The 14870-nt window shown below is 37.7% G+C and overlaps 1 long non-coding RNA gene across 2 annotated transcripts; it reads left to right on the plus strand.

Annotated features, from left to right (window-relative positions):
- The first annotated feature begins 372 nt into the window (after positions 1-372).
- LOC146584904 (uncharacterized) lies at positions 373-13331 on the plus strand. 2 transcript variants are annotated; one of them, XR_014898110.1, is made up of 3 exons: positions 373-594; positions 1499-1564; positions 11491-13331. It is a non-coding gene; the product is annotated as an uncharacterized LOC146584904 (long non-coding RNA). The 2 variants fall into 2 exon arrangements; XR_014898111.1 differs by lacking the exon at positions 373-594 and adding an exon at positions 651-896.
- The last annotated feature ends 1539 nt before the right edge of the window (positions 13332-14870 follow it).

Consider the following 14870-nt stretch of genomic DNA (forward strand, 5'->3'; position numbering starts at 1 on the left):
CCCCCTCTTCCCCCCCCTCCCACTTCCCCAGCGCCGCGCCTGCGCAGGCGCACAGAGAGGGCGGCGTGGGCGAGGAGAGGTGGCTGCGGGAACGCGCTTCTCCCCTTCAGGAGCCCGGATCTGCCCGAGCGCCCGCGGCGCTTTGGAGCCGGAAAGCAGGGAGGGGAGGGAGMGAGGGAGCAGCCACAGAGCCACGGGAAGGGCCGGGCCGATCACGGCGCCACCGCCCGCGCATGCGCAGGAGGCGCGCGTCGCCGTGGCTGACCTGCCCCGTGCTCCGCGGTCCGCGTGCCTCCTCGCGACCCGCGTGGGGGGCCCTGCCGCACCGCCCGCGCGCACGCTCCGCTCCGCGGCGGGGGGGGGAAGGGGGGAGAGGGGGAGGCGGCGCCGCCTCCACACCTCGCCCCAGCTCACGAGGCGGGAGGGCGCGCGCGTGCGCCGCTGCTTGCGGCACGCGGGCGCTCGGCGGGGGGCGGCCCCCTCGGCGCCCGCGGGCGCGAGGCTGGCCGTTAGGGCGGGGTCAACGGCCCGCGCTCGCGCGCGCCCGTTGTGAACCCTGTCAGAGCCCCCCAGAGCGAGGGGAGCCGTGGCAAGGTAAGGGGCGGTGCGCGCTTCCCCTCCTCCCCCGCCTTTTCCTTCCCCCGCCTCCCTCAACACTGGTTTTCAGTGCACTGCCTGGGGATTGAGGGCACGGTTATCCTAAGCGAATATCCTGCGTGCCTGCGCCCCAGGTGGCTGTTCGGAAGTAGATCACAAAGTCGTCCGGTTGTAGCCCAGGAGACCGCTGTTGGGGCTATTCCAAACCACTGGGTTTTTGAGTTAATAACTCGTTAAAACGAACGGAGCAGCAGTTGTTTTTCCAGCAATTGTTTTCCAGTACTCATTTCAGGATATCTGTAAGTGCACATTGACTCTACTTAAGATGCCCATGAAATAACAAAGGCATGCAGGTGCTGTTGGAGTGAGGGCAGCTTTTATGCTAAATCTCAAACAAGTGTACATGTATTCCAAAATCACATTGCATTTGAGTGCCATAATGCCTAGCAAGATCGTGTTTTATGTAAGCTGAAGAGCTATCCTAAGGTCACTGCCCTGTAGTCTTCTTCTGTATAATTTTAGTATATTATTTTGTGGATGGAGGGGTGTTTCCTTCTGTTATTTCCAAAAGGACTTTTATGCTGATATGTTCTTGTATTCCTAGTTTCTGAAGTACCTTTGATACTTCTCTTTATCATCATCTTCCTAGATAAGCCCGTAGATATCTGTAACACACTACACTACTATGTTAGCAATGATATTTTAAATAATATCACACCCAACATCAGTCCTTAGCATAGCTGTCTGAACACAACTTTTTACATTATCTTTCTTCTAATAGTCATTTTTGTAGTGGAGAGGTGCTTGTGCAGCTGACAGCTTCTCCATTTTCCAGTAGCATCTCCTACGAGAGCAAAAAAAATCGTTTCCTTGTAACCCTAACTTCACTTACCTCCTTTAGATCATCAAGATGGCACTAACATTTCATTCTAGAAAGTACTGCTTGGAAAACAAGGTACTACAGCAAGTAAGTTCGTTGCTTCTTTTACCCATTTTCATCAAAAAAAAAAGCATTTTAATCAGATTCTTTTGGTAATTTTTACCATTATATTGCTAGTATAAGAAGCCCACTAGCGCAGGCAATTTTCTCTGTTTCATGCTCAACGTTTTTCAAGTAACCAACTGTTTACTTCAAGAAACCTGAAAATATTCTGGAGAAAAATTCCAATTAAATTTTTCAGGCTTTAACTGTATATAGATCTGGCTACACTTACAGGGGTTCGGATAATCATATTAACAAACTGATTGGTTACAGAAATCTAATTAAGTATTGTAAACTTCTTTTTTGTTGTTTTCTTGAGACTTTCAGATATTATGGCCAATAATTATTTATTTTTTTAAATAGTGCCATACTGTGTTTATTCTAATTTGTCCAATATTTTACCAAATTTTGTGACTTCTGAAAGGAATTGGATGTCTGATTCTTTTGCTGTCCTAAGATCTGTACAATACTTTGGCACAAAGAACCACACAAACATGTTCACACAAATATGCTCATTCTCAGCTATTTGTTGATAGTTATTTTAATCTATCTTCCAGTTTTCACTCTTTTTAAGTAAAGGTATTTTAAAAAAATCGAGGTGTTAACATTATCATTAAAAGGTGTTGGTGCATCTTTTTGTTATATGTTTATTTAAAAACATTCTGCTTAAACTTTTGGTTAGTTTAGCTCCTGATCGTTACATTGTTTCTTTAAAATGCCAGGCAGGTAAAGACATCTGTGCATCCTGAAGCAGGATTATGGCCTTGTTCTGATTATAGCTGTGATATTTTTGCTTACCCTCTCCATGTACTCTGCTTTCTTGTTTGCCTCTGCCCTTTTTCAGTACAGATTTGTTACCACTGCTAATCTTTCAAAAGTCCCTTAGGACTTGTACCAGTTTCTTCTATTCTTTTTTTTTTCTTTCTTTTTTTTCTTTTTTTTTTTTTCTCTCAGAGGAAGTGTAGTCTGTGGGCTTTAGTTAAGGTATATTTTAAGATTCTGTAACAAAGAGTCTTATAGAGTCTTCCACGCAGTTTGCACAGAGAGTGGCACAGGTGTGGCACAGGAAGCCTTAAATGAGCTAAAAGAATTTTAAAATTATAAAAGTGGTGCAAACTCAAAACAATGGTACAAGGGTAAATGATTTCCTGTTGTAGTTGTTGTCAGTACAGGGTCTGTGCTGTGCATCATGCAGGGATGCAGAAGACTGTTCATGTGTTTTTAGAACTGGTGTGTATGTGAAGTTTGGTAGTCTTAATAACACAGAAGCTCGCTAAYGTAGAGTGCTGACATTGAAAAGGTGTTCAACTTAGGGGAAGAGGGTCCAGAGAAAAGTAAAATGGACATTTCTACCCATTAATCTAACCACTAAATTTGGCTTCTGGCTAAGAGGCCAGTATTAATGTTTTCAGAAGGAAGAAATGTGTACAAATATGGTTGGGGGTGGTGGAAGGAGGGGACAGATAAAACACAACTGGAAAGAAGTGAGAGGAGAACTGTATCCTTCAGCATATCCAGGGGTTTGAGGGGTTTGCATGTGTCAAATCCAGGGCAGAATATATTTATAGAAAGTTATATACTAAAAGAAAAAGCTTTACTTAACAAAGTTAGGAGATGCCCAAGAGTTGAAAAGTAATTGCCTTAAATAATCTTTCTTAAAGCTGCAAGCATCTTGCTTTAGTTGGCGAGTGAGCTGGAAATGTATGTTTCACAGCTGCAAACAAACAGATGYATTTTTGTGTTAGAACTTTTCTGTTCCAGTGTTGTATCTACTGTTCTGCAGCTGGCTGGTCTTTAATTAAATACTGATTCATTACTCAGAAATAGTTTTTTGGTTGCATGTGTTTTTATATACAGACTGTCTCCAAGAATATTTCCGTACCCATAGCTGTCCTGGAACATCTCTTTAACACTTGGAATACCTTCACAGTGGTTTGGGGTTTTTTTTTGTCACAGTTACTATTCCCTTCATGTTCAAATGATTCATAAAGAAATTATATCTATTGCATACCTTCTCAGAACAGGAGAAAGTTAAATCTTGATTTAAAAAATGAGCCAAGTAATATTTTGTTGAGTATCTAATTAATTTTGACATTATTGCTCTTGTTCTTTTGCACTTTTTTTTTGCTTATGAGGTAATAATCGCATCAAATAARCTTTATATGAACAGGAACTCTGTCTGTACTCACTGGGAGCTTTTGGAAAAAAAATAAATTAGCTAATAGTATCAAAACATGGAGTCTGAGGCATAAAATTCCACACACTAATTCAGAATTCAAGGCGTGGTTTATTACTTAAATCTTTTTAAAAAAGGTTTACATTGAATAAAATTCCTTATTGCACATTATAATGCCTAACATGATCTAGTCCATTTTACTAGTCTATCTTAAAAAGAATTTTATGCTATCAGGTAACATTTATCCTTGACATGAAGATACTGGTGAACTATTCCCTCTATAATTTAAAAATACATTTAATTTTAATGGCTGGGAACTGTCATCACATTTTTCTGAAGTAGTTACTGAGCCATAAAGAGAGGATTTGAGGCTRTGCCACTGGTGTTACTCAGAAGAAAAAGAAGGAAGAAAGTCATTCTTCTAGAAGACCTAGCAATATGAGAGCGGTTAGGGAACTTGGCACTATTCTGTATGGTCAGAAGCTGGACATACTTTGACTGAATAAGATAAAGGTTGTCTAAGATGCTGCATTGCTAAACTACTTAAGAGTACATCATTTTCCTTGTTCCGTTAGCCTTTAGTGTACTATCAAATTGTATTTTTGGACCTTTCTGTCCTGAAAGAAAGGAGAGAAAAAACTGCAAATCCAAGGCTCTTAAATAGTCATTTGTTTTCAGGAACAGTGATTTCCCTGAACACCAGTTAAGACAGTGCTCTTTATAATATTGCAAGAGTTAGCCAATAAGGAAGACGGATGGATACAGAGAAAGACCCTAAGGGAGTAAAAGAACTAGAGAAGAGATAAATAAAATAGTRTTTTTATTTACAACATAAGAATTACATGTTACTAGGGAGGTTGAAATGAAGGCCTAGCAATATTTTAGTGCAGGGTCTTTTCTCTTGCTTGTTTTTTTGGTTTGGTTGGTTTTTTTGCTTATCTGTCTTATCATAAAAGGATTCACAACAAAAGCAGAACAAGTGAAAAATCCCTTCAGCTTTCAGTAAGCTAAGTAAGGACATGTTATTTCATGGGTAACCTTACCTAGCTATGTTCTACTCCTCCAGCTTCCTCTACCACGAGTATGTATGACCACAGCCTTTTTAAAAAAGTACTCTAGTTAAGTTTTCCTATATATAGCTCTAAAAAGCAGTCACACGATGCTTAGTCATCTGATTGCTGTTTTATTCCCACATCCTGTATAGAGCCTAAAATTTATACGTATATCCACATCCATTTTCTTCTTTAAAATAGGCTAGTGGAGCATTTTTCTAAAGCCTCTTTCAAGCAGGCATGTGATATGCAGTCAGCTAGTCTCTTTCTCCTTTGTGCATCCTGTGTGGAGCTCTGTATTTAAAAGGTATTTTGTTCTTAGTAGCCTTTCTAGCTGTGCTTCTGCTTGTTGACATATTGCAGTTCTACCTTGAATACTGGGGCTATGAGGAAGGGCTAAGCAAGAAAAAAAACATACCAAGAACAGGAGGAACAAAATTTAAGAAAAAGACTAGAGAAAGAGGATATGGAATAGCGATGACAAAAGTAAAGGTGAAAAGGAAGAATGACATAATGGAACAAGTGTTAATATCAGTACTAAAAAGAGAAGGAAGGAAAAAGAAAATTATGACATTGCGAGGTATGAATAAGAGGACAAAATTAAACCTACCTGAAAAAAGTGTCTCTTGTTTTTAGTCCCCTGAGCTGAGCTTCAGAATCAATGAGAGTGGTAAGGTCAATTGTTTTATTTTAGCAAGACTAAAAAAAACTGTGCAAAACATAGAAGACTGCAGGAGAGTTTAGGTGAAGTGGTGTGATGGCTTTCTCGGGGTAGCCAGCTGGGCTACTTTCTCATTCTAAGCATTTCTGTAGATGTTTCTTCTCCCATCTCTTTCTCTGAATTAGCTGTAGACACATTTTCACAGAACATAAACAGCAGTATTTTTTTTGTTGTTGTTCTTTAGGCACAGGAACAAACACAATATATTTTGCTCTTATTCATTGTATGTTATCCTGACTATAATTTTTTTTCTCAGTGGCCTTTCTAGTGTTAAAATGTTCAACAGGATGCCAGAAGCAGTTTCACTGAAGTCATCTAGAGTTTCACCCTGAGAGTAAAAACTTGGGTTTTCTTTCTTGTCCAAACCTATTGATGATAATGGGCCTGGAACAAAATTTTTGTGTGCATGCCTGTGCTTGTCGTTTAGGAATGAGGCAAAGGGTGGAGGTTGCATAAATCTTGCAAGTGAATAATTTTCCTCCTGAATAATCCAGTTTCCAGTCCAATAATCTACTTCTCTGGAAGAACAATGCAACCAAAATCCTTTCCTATTTCAGTCTGTTCCGTTTTTTGAACCACGAAACAGCTAAAGTATGAGAACTTTCTATGCAAGCTTTGTACATCAGGTACTTTTCTGAAATGCTTTCTTCATGTAGGCACTATATCTAACAAAGTTTAGTGATGATCTTTTTTTGTCTTGTATCAGTCTTGCACAGTCCTTTCAAATTTGCAAGTCTGGTTTATTGCTTTCTCTTAGATGTAGGCCAGTGAGAATGGATGATGTCTGCAGCAGGAGACGAGCAGAGTGAGAGAGGACGAGAGCACTGTTCCCTTAGCCCATTCCTCAGCTTTACATAGACCATCTCTATGACTAAATTGAGTTTTGCGTATGAAAACCAACATGAAGCAAAAAAAAGACAAAAAAACAGTATTCAATGTAAAATTATGAGTGATGTAATGATTAAGATTACTTCATGTATACTCTGTTGAAAATACATGCAATACCTCAGATAATGCAATATAAAAACATCAGGAAATATTTTGAAAACTGATTTTGCTGTATCTTTGTCCTGTATGAGAAACCTAACATTATTAAATACGAGTCAAGTCCACACCTCCATTTATACTGAGGTAAATTTTAACAGGAAAAATTAGCAGTTGATTTTTTCAGTGTTCTCGGTGCTCACTGCACCTCCGGACTTAGCTCATCCTTTTTCTTTTAAATTAAATCTTTGTGAAGTTTTCAGAAGTCCTAGGATATAGCCTGTTGTTTAACACCAAAATATTTAGCCACACTTCTGTGCACAAAACAAGCTGATAAGCACAAAAAAAAGATGTTATTTTGCAGTAATTAATTGAATATGCATTAATTAGTCTGAGATTTTACCTAAACAAAACTTAAATCTCGTTTTTCAGAAAGCATGATGAGTTTATAGATATTACTATGCAGGGACCTCCATACTTTTTTGTACTTCGAGAGCCAGCTAGTGCAAATATCTCTGTACTGTATTGTGTATATACTATAGAAGAATCAAYGGGAATCTTTTTTAAGTTGCCAGACAAATTTAAGCCCAGACACATTCAGCAGTATTTTTTTTGAGCTTTTTTTTTTTTTTAATTCTTGGTCATAGAATCTGTTGCAGAAGCGTGTTACTGCTCTCTTTTGGACAAACAAAGGAGATGGAATAACCACTAGCTCCTGGGATCAAGAGTAAGATTTCCGTGATGAAACTCAAACCTGAAATGAATATTTTGACTCTTGGTAGTTTTCTGTAAGGATGATACAAAACATGGATGCTGAAGCAAAATGCCCCTCTTTATTGCAGACAGGCATTTTTTAGCTTCTGCTAGTACAGATTTTTTTAAAAAACAAATTCTGGAGGAAAAAAAATAAAGACATAGAAGTAAATAGGAAAAATATCTTTTTTCCAAAGGTAGATTGTGCCAGACTTAGCTGCTTCCTTTCTCTGATACAGTAACTACTTTTCTAGACAAGTGAAATTGTTAAACTGGAAGAGAGGGGAATTAGTAGATGAATTGTAAGTGGATGAAGAAATACTTAAAGGGAGAAGGTGTTACTGTGTTGTGCGGAATAGGGTAGGGGATTACTACAGCTCTGTCCAAAGATTGGTACTGGAATTGTTATTTTTTAATAATTTCATTAATAATCTTTGCACAAAAAGTAGAAATTGCTAATTAAATATGTTGCTGTCTGAATGTTGGGAAACATTCCCTGCACAGTGAATTTCTTCCATAGGAGAAATTGGATGACCTTGAGGAGTAGAGAAATAAAATGGGATGAAATATAATAACACAAAGTGCAAGGTCATGTAGGGACTAATAGCAGAGGCTTTTTGATACAAACTCAGAGCTTGTCAGATTAAAGATGAGAGAATTTGAAAGAACTGGATGTATAAGCCAATGAAAGGCTGGCTATGAGCCACCAATTTGACGTTGCAGTGGAAAAAGTAAATACAGTCCTAAGTAAATTCAGCCTTGTATTTCTTGTACGGAGAAGGACATATTAATGCTACTATACTGGTGATATGATCTCTAATATTGAAAACAGATTTGGGAATATGTATTCAAGAAGTTGGACTTAGAACAGTTGTAAAGAAAGCACAGCTAAAATAAAGAGGGGAAGGACAAGAGATTAAAAGAACCTGGGCTGTTTAGTTTAGCCAAGTGAAGCTTACGTGTTACTGTCTTTGAATATACTAGGTGAAGTAAATGTTGTGGAAGGAAAGGAGCTTTGTAGGCAAAAAGGAAATGTGGTACAAAATTAACTATTGCTGTCCAAGCCTCTCAAATATTACCAAGACAAAGTACTATACGATATATGATCTAGAATGTGCAAGGGACTGCATTTGATAATAATGGGAATTTGTTTTTTCCTGGGTTTCATTAAGCTATATTTAAAGCATACTCAGCTCCAGCTCAAAACAGCCGTGTAGTCTATATCCAAAGTGCTGATAGAGGCAGGAATAATTGACAAGATTTCTATACTGTACTACAAGAGATAGATAGGAGCGCTGAGGCCCAGACAGAGTGTTCTGTTAGTGGTTGGTCTTCCGTCTTAGAAGGGAAGACCACAGTGTTGAGGCAAATGTCTCACGCTTGTGTGTTCCTGCCATGGAACTGTAGCATCGCAGGTCTGCTTTACAGCTTTCTTCCTGTTATTTCTCATTTCCCCACTGTAAGTTCTCTGGGGCAGCCTTGCATTGCTGAAATGTGTTTATATCTCTGAAAAACTCTATCAGAAAATAAGTGCATTGCATTTTAGTTCAGTAATACTTCCTGTAAGTGGTCAGCTTGCTCTTCTCCTATCTAATTGAACAGTAATTTCTTTCTTTTTTTTCTTTCCTGCTAGCAAATATTTAAAATGTTCTCATTAAGAACTTGAGGAATAACATATTTGTAGATGTTAGCTGGCAGAAATGACCAGTTTAGGAAGAGCCTGATGTGCCTCAAGCATTTGTTTATATTCATTTGTAGTTATCTTGCATAGTCGTCTTTCAGTAATCTTGACTGTTATGACTATAGTAACTACTGTTTAAAGTTAATATTTTGCCGAGCTTGAGTAACTTGGCTCTGCAGAGGAACTTTGAAATGGAAAAGGGAGTGAAACGATACTCTAGACTACTGTGTGGCTGCTTGCCTTTCCACTATTGGAATTTCTTAGTCTGCTGCTCTATATGCTGCATAATATCTCCTTACTTTCTACACAGTCCCATTAAATTCTTCTCCATTCCTTTCCTTACTACTGCCTCAGAGGAACTGGAATTTTTTTTGTGTAAAGGAGGCCTGTTGTCTTATGACAAAGAGAGTAAAATTTGTAGCTTTTTTTTTTTAATCTTTTGAAGATGACTGTCCAAATGTCCATCAAAACTCCAGTGAAATCCAGTTCTAAGTTTCACCTTCCACACAAAGCAAATTGAGGGCATTCTTACATTAATGAGTACAGCCATCTCTGAACTGACAAAGTTCAGGCTGTTCTTTGTACAAATGCCATCAAATATTTTAATCTCCATTTGCTTTTGAAAGAATAATTGGCTCACAATAGTCAGGCTTAATTTTTCTCTTACAATGATTTATAGGTCCTGTGCCTTTTACAAGTATCGAAGTTTGTCTCACAGTGTCTCTGTGAAGTAGGRAAGTACTGTAAATGCTGGGCTAGGTGTTTTGGATGAATGATCTGTTCACAGGAAATACCATTTCCATCTAAAAAAAGTGTATTTGTGAATTTGTCCTTAGCTTAGTTCATAGTTTTGGCTATAAATAACTGCAAGTAGGAAGTTATTTAGATGTTTTAAAACTCAAGTTATATCTTTCTGTTTAAAAAATTCCAGATACTGATTTGTTCATACTTACCTTTTATCAGTTAAAATCTGTTCCCTGTAGAAAGAAATCTTTTGTTTCAAATCAAATGAAGCAGAATGTTGTTCTACCTGTAATCATTTTGGTTTTGACTGTACAGGAAAAACTAGAATGTTATGTTTCTGTTCATCTAAACCTATTTTTTAAATATCTTCTTTTACTACAGAAATGGGGGGAAGAAGATTATTTATACAGTTTGCATGGCATTAGTATTTCTATTTTGTTAATGGGCAGCCTGTGGAACATATTTTCTATATCTTGTCCAAGATCAGTCTGTGATGGAGCCAAGAATAAAGCCTGGATTTTTTTAGACTTTTTTTACTTGAGACTCTTCTTGCATTTTAATTAGTGAAATGAAACTTTCGCTTTTGTTCAATTAACTTTCCTTAAACTTTGTGCAGTAATCGTAACTTACTAAAAATGCCTTTGATATACGGTGAGCTGATCTGTACTTACCATGCTTGGAATGTATGGTGAGTGTGAGGTCTCGCTGCGCAGAATCAGGAGTGTTGCCGAAGGCATAGCTGAGGCCAGGCTCTGATGTTCCCTGAAGCGCCTGTACTCCGTGTGGGGATATTTAGATTAACCGTGGTGCTCTGTGGTTCTAACTTACAGTCTAAGTGTTCTCGTTCATCTGTGGAAGCTGACTTTGCTCTAACTGGGCTCATAATGGATATATTGATGTAAATTAGTAAGCATCGGTACTAACACTACTTGCTGGCATTCTCATAGTATTTTAACATACGGTTTTCATAAGAGCACTAGGCTGTATTTCATCGAACTGCCAGCTTAGTCTATTGTTGATTTCTGACAGTGGCCAGTAGTAGACGTTTATAGAAAGAAATTGGCTAAACATAGGGTGATCTTTCCTCTCACACAGCTTTCCCATTTTCAGTATTAAGCAGTGTAGGAATGGCCTCAGGTACAGATCACATCTGAGCCATTCTTCATAATAGCCATTGTTAGCACTGTGTATTTGTTTAATCCTGTTTTGAATTTGTTAATACTTTTTGACCCAAAGCATCCCATAGCACTAAGTTCCACAGTTAAAAGTGTTTTTTGGAAAAGTATTTCATTTGCTCATTTTAAAGCTAGTGCCTTTGTTAAGAGTCCCTTTGTTCCTGTGTTATTGTTCCCTCCTCATCTTCTCCATACCGTTTATGGAGACCTCTGTCATACCTTCCTTTAGTTATGTTTAGATAGTTTAGCTACAATTTCCTTGCAGAGAAACTTCATTGTCTTTTTCTTTTTTGAGGCGCCTCTATTCTACTGTTTAAATGTGATGACTGACGTTTTTGAAGGAAAAGGTTGGAGTAGTTTATACTTGTTATGAAAAAGTTAGCCTTGCAGACTGTTTAAAATAATGCATTTCCTTGAAAGCATTTTATCCTTTCAGTAGCATTTTTATTTGCTTTTAGTAAGAGTCTTTTATATTCAGTTTTTATTTCTTAAAATATGTGAATATGCTAACTGTGTTTTATAATAATTTCTTTTTTATCGTCTGTCTTCTCAAACTCAATTACATAACAGCTTGGTGGCAAAAATATTATCTGTAACTAATTTAAAGTACTTTGTTTATCAACAGTATTTAGCCTCTGGGTAAAAGGAAGAAGCCAGTACTACGTGACTGTCAGTCCTCTGGGGATCTTCTGATATTTCTGTCTAGACTGCTAATAATTTATTGACTACACATTGAACAATTCTAATCTAACAAGTAGGATTTTATGCTCCACATTCTTACTGTATTTGATGTGTATTGTATCCTGTTGTCTTAGATATGGCCTAGAGTATTTTATTCTAGTTACTAAGGCAATCGAAGAACTGAAGCAGAGGATTGTCAAGGTTGCAGGTTATTCATGGTTGATCTGAAAGTAAAATTTAAAAAACATAGCAGAAATGTGCCCCTTTTTTCCCTACTGTTTCATGGAGTTTCCCAGAGTATTTCTGAGGCAATATTAGGGTGATTTCATAATGTGTACTATGCAAAACCAACTGCATATGTGCATATTAGCCCCAGGTAATACCCCTTCCATAGAAGTCAGTGACAGAACTCCAATTTCACTGGGGCCAGAATTCTGTCTCTGATGTCTTTTTCCTGCTTGTGCTCCAAGTAAAGCCTATTAAATGAATTAAAGCAGAGAGATACTTTGAGTCCAATGGAATATTTATTTCCACAATTATCAGTTATGGGGATTATGGAAAAAAGCAGCCAAGACATGCTGACATATTTAAGTCACCTAAGAAATGTATATGCGAGTAGGAGATTTTACTTCAAAAGTACAAGATTGTTTCTAGAGTCAGACAGTAATAAAGAAACTTAACCTAAATTGTTCTGTTTCCTGATACTAATTGTTGTAACCTCTATTAAACAAAATAATACAATTTTTCAGGTGATCTTTCTCTGTTAAATTGGAAGATGGGCCTTTTTTGGTTTTATTACCCCAGCCACATCAGATATCTTACACCAGTCATAAACAAAATAGCACATCAGCAGAGATCGATGCTAGGGAAACAATGCCCTGCTGTATGCAAGAGGGAATCTCAGATCGCTACTCTGTGTAGTACTTATGAAATGATTTCAGTGCTGACAGCAAAGGACTTAACACATTAGGATGATTTGGCCTGTTAACCTCAGCTAAATAAAATACGAATATATGATTTTTATTAGTCTAATCAAAATATGTTGAATAGTAGTATCTTAAATGATACTAGTAAGCATAGAATGAGGCCATAACTGTATAGGTTTAAATTACGAACTACTCCTGGTGACTGTTATAACTGGTACCTGWTTATCGTCAATACTGCAGACAATACAGGCCATGAACCCTGGCTTTTCATATCATAAATGAATTTAAGGTGCTTACATTTTAAGGTGCTCCATTCATGGAGCTACTTGTAAGTACACATTTTTAACTTCATTTTTACATACTGTAGTCCAGAGAAATTTGTTTAGATTGAGAGAGAGCAGATCTGTTTCCTCAGCTTACCACATTGTCAATGAAAACATTTAAATGGATGTTTCTGTGCCCTTTATGTTACACATGGAGRCCTTAATGTAAATAAGAATGAGCAGAAAAAATCTTTGGGAACAAAGCCTTCTTGACCTTTTAAACTGTATATTCCCACCGCATTCCTGCCTTTTCATCATACATTCAGTCCACTTCYCTTTTGGAAGCAAATATGAGTGTCTTGTGATGAAGTGTGTGTGTTATTTTAATTATGTTTGCTAAAATATTTATGTACCTGTGATTATTTACCTTTGTGTAAAAGTGTTCTTCATATGTTTTACCATTACATTCAACATGTACACTGTTGAAAATTTAAAAGTATGTATTTGTTGATCTTTCCAGTCCTATAATGATAGAAACATGTATTCTCTCACTTCAGTGCCATCTCTTTGTCTACAAAAATAAATCCAAATATTCATTACTGAAATTCTTGTATTTTTTTTCTAACGATAGTCTTTCCTCTTGTTACGATACATTTCAAATATATAGCTGTATTACAAAAGAAATGTCCATACTAAAGCCCATTGCAGTCAGTAGAAAATCTCTAAATTCCCAGACTCCAGATTTCTAAAGCAAGGGAATTGGATCTTGGCAGAAAGGTTTGTTTATTGCTGTAGAACTTTCACAATAAGGACACATCTAGACTGATGCAGCTGGGGAACATTCCTGGACACTGGCACTCAATCCTGTGGGCTGTTGAATATTTAGCACATTGCACAGTTTTGGCTTGTGCCAATTAACACTGCTCTGAACAATTCCTAAACATGATTCAAGAATTAGCCTGGTCCAGGAACTATTTCCCATAGGCACTTTGACTATAGCCACCCAGCACTGGAAGTGTGCCTGCAAGCCTTCTCTGACAGTTAGCCTCAGTTTTAAAGAATGTTCTGGGCACATTCAATTCAGTAGTATATAAATAGCTCTACTAAAARTTTCAGGAAGGCAGGAGGAACAGAGGTCTTACTCTGCTGCTGCTGTTAGTAACTGTAACTGTGTGTTGGATTAGAGCTACCAAGCCTCGAGCTACCAAGAATTTGAGGATTTAAGAACTGTGGGTAATTTGCAGGCACATCTATTGCTGTTGTACAGACCATCAACTGAGCACATACACGGTAGGCTCCATACTTCTCAAACATCTTAAACGTCCTGAGCCCTTTCTGCTCCAGTGGCCCCAGAGGTGTACAGGAAACTGAAGTTACCATTATATGCTTTGAGTATGAAGTGACATCGCCTGGCTTTGCATGTATAGGCTATCTTCAAAGGACAGGCAGTGCATATGATGCGTCCCTTCTATACATGACTCTCTGTGCATATGCTTCTCTCATATTTTTGTTCAGACAGGCTCCTGGAAGCTTATGCGGCCTTGTAAAAAACTCAGTTCCTCTGGAACTTGTTCACATTGCTCCTCATTATAATTTTTTCTTTAGCCTTTGCACTTTAAGACTTGAAGAATTCATATATTTTCATCATTGTCCATACAATTGTTGTATCATGTGAATAATTAAGGTCCCCCAAATACAAGTATAATTCTTCTCTAGGAAAGTGTTTGCAGCCAAGGAGGTTACTCTTATAATGACTGATTTTTTTTTCCTTGATAAATATCTTTAGGACTGTACATTTATCTTTGCAATTTATTCTCCAAAGTAAAGATCATACATGTCGACATTTTCTTGCCAACTACCTGTCTTAAAACCAGATTTTAAATGTGAGAACTGTTTTTACAGACACAAATTTCAGCCACAAAAATACAGGCTAAATTTCCTGCTGATTTTTCCACTTTAAATCTCATTCTGTGATTTTTTTCTTCAGACAGAGATTCTTTCTAAAACATACACTTTTATAGCTGAACTCCACCAAAACTATTAATAAGCAAAATAACTAGGAGAACGGTACTTTGTGTCTTTAACTAACATCTTCTAAGGGTTTAGTTCTGAGCTAAAACTTGATTAATGTGTCA

Source organism: Rhea americana, unplaced genomic scaffold (genome assembly GCF_003343005.1).
Source record: "Rhea americana isolate MKP2758 unplaced genomic scaffold, rheAme1 scaffold_89, whole genome shotgun sequence".
Taxonomy (NCBI): Eukaryota; Metazoa; Chordata; class Aves; order Rheiformes; family Rheidae; genus Rhea; species Rhea americana.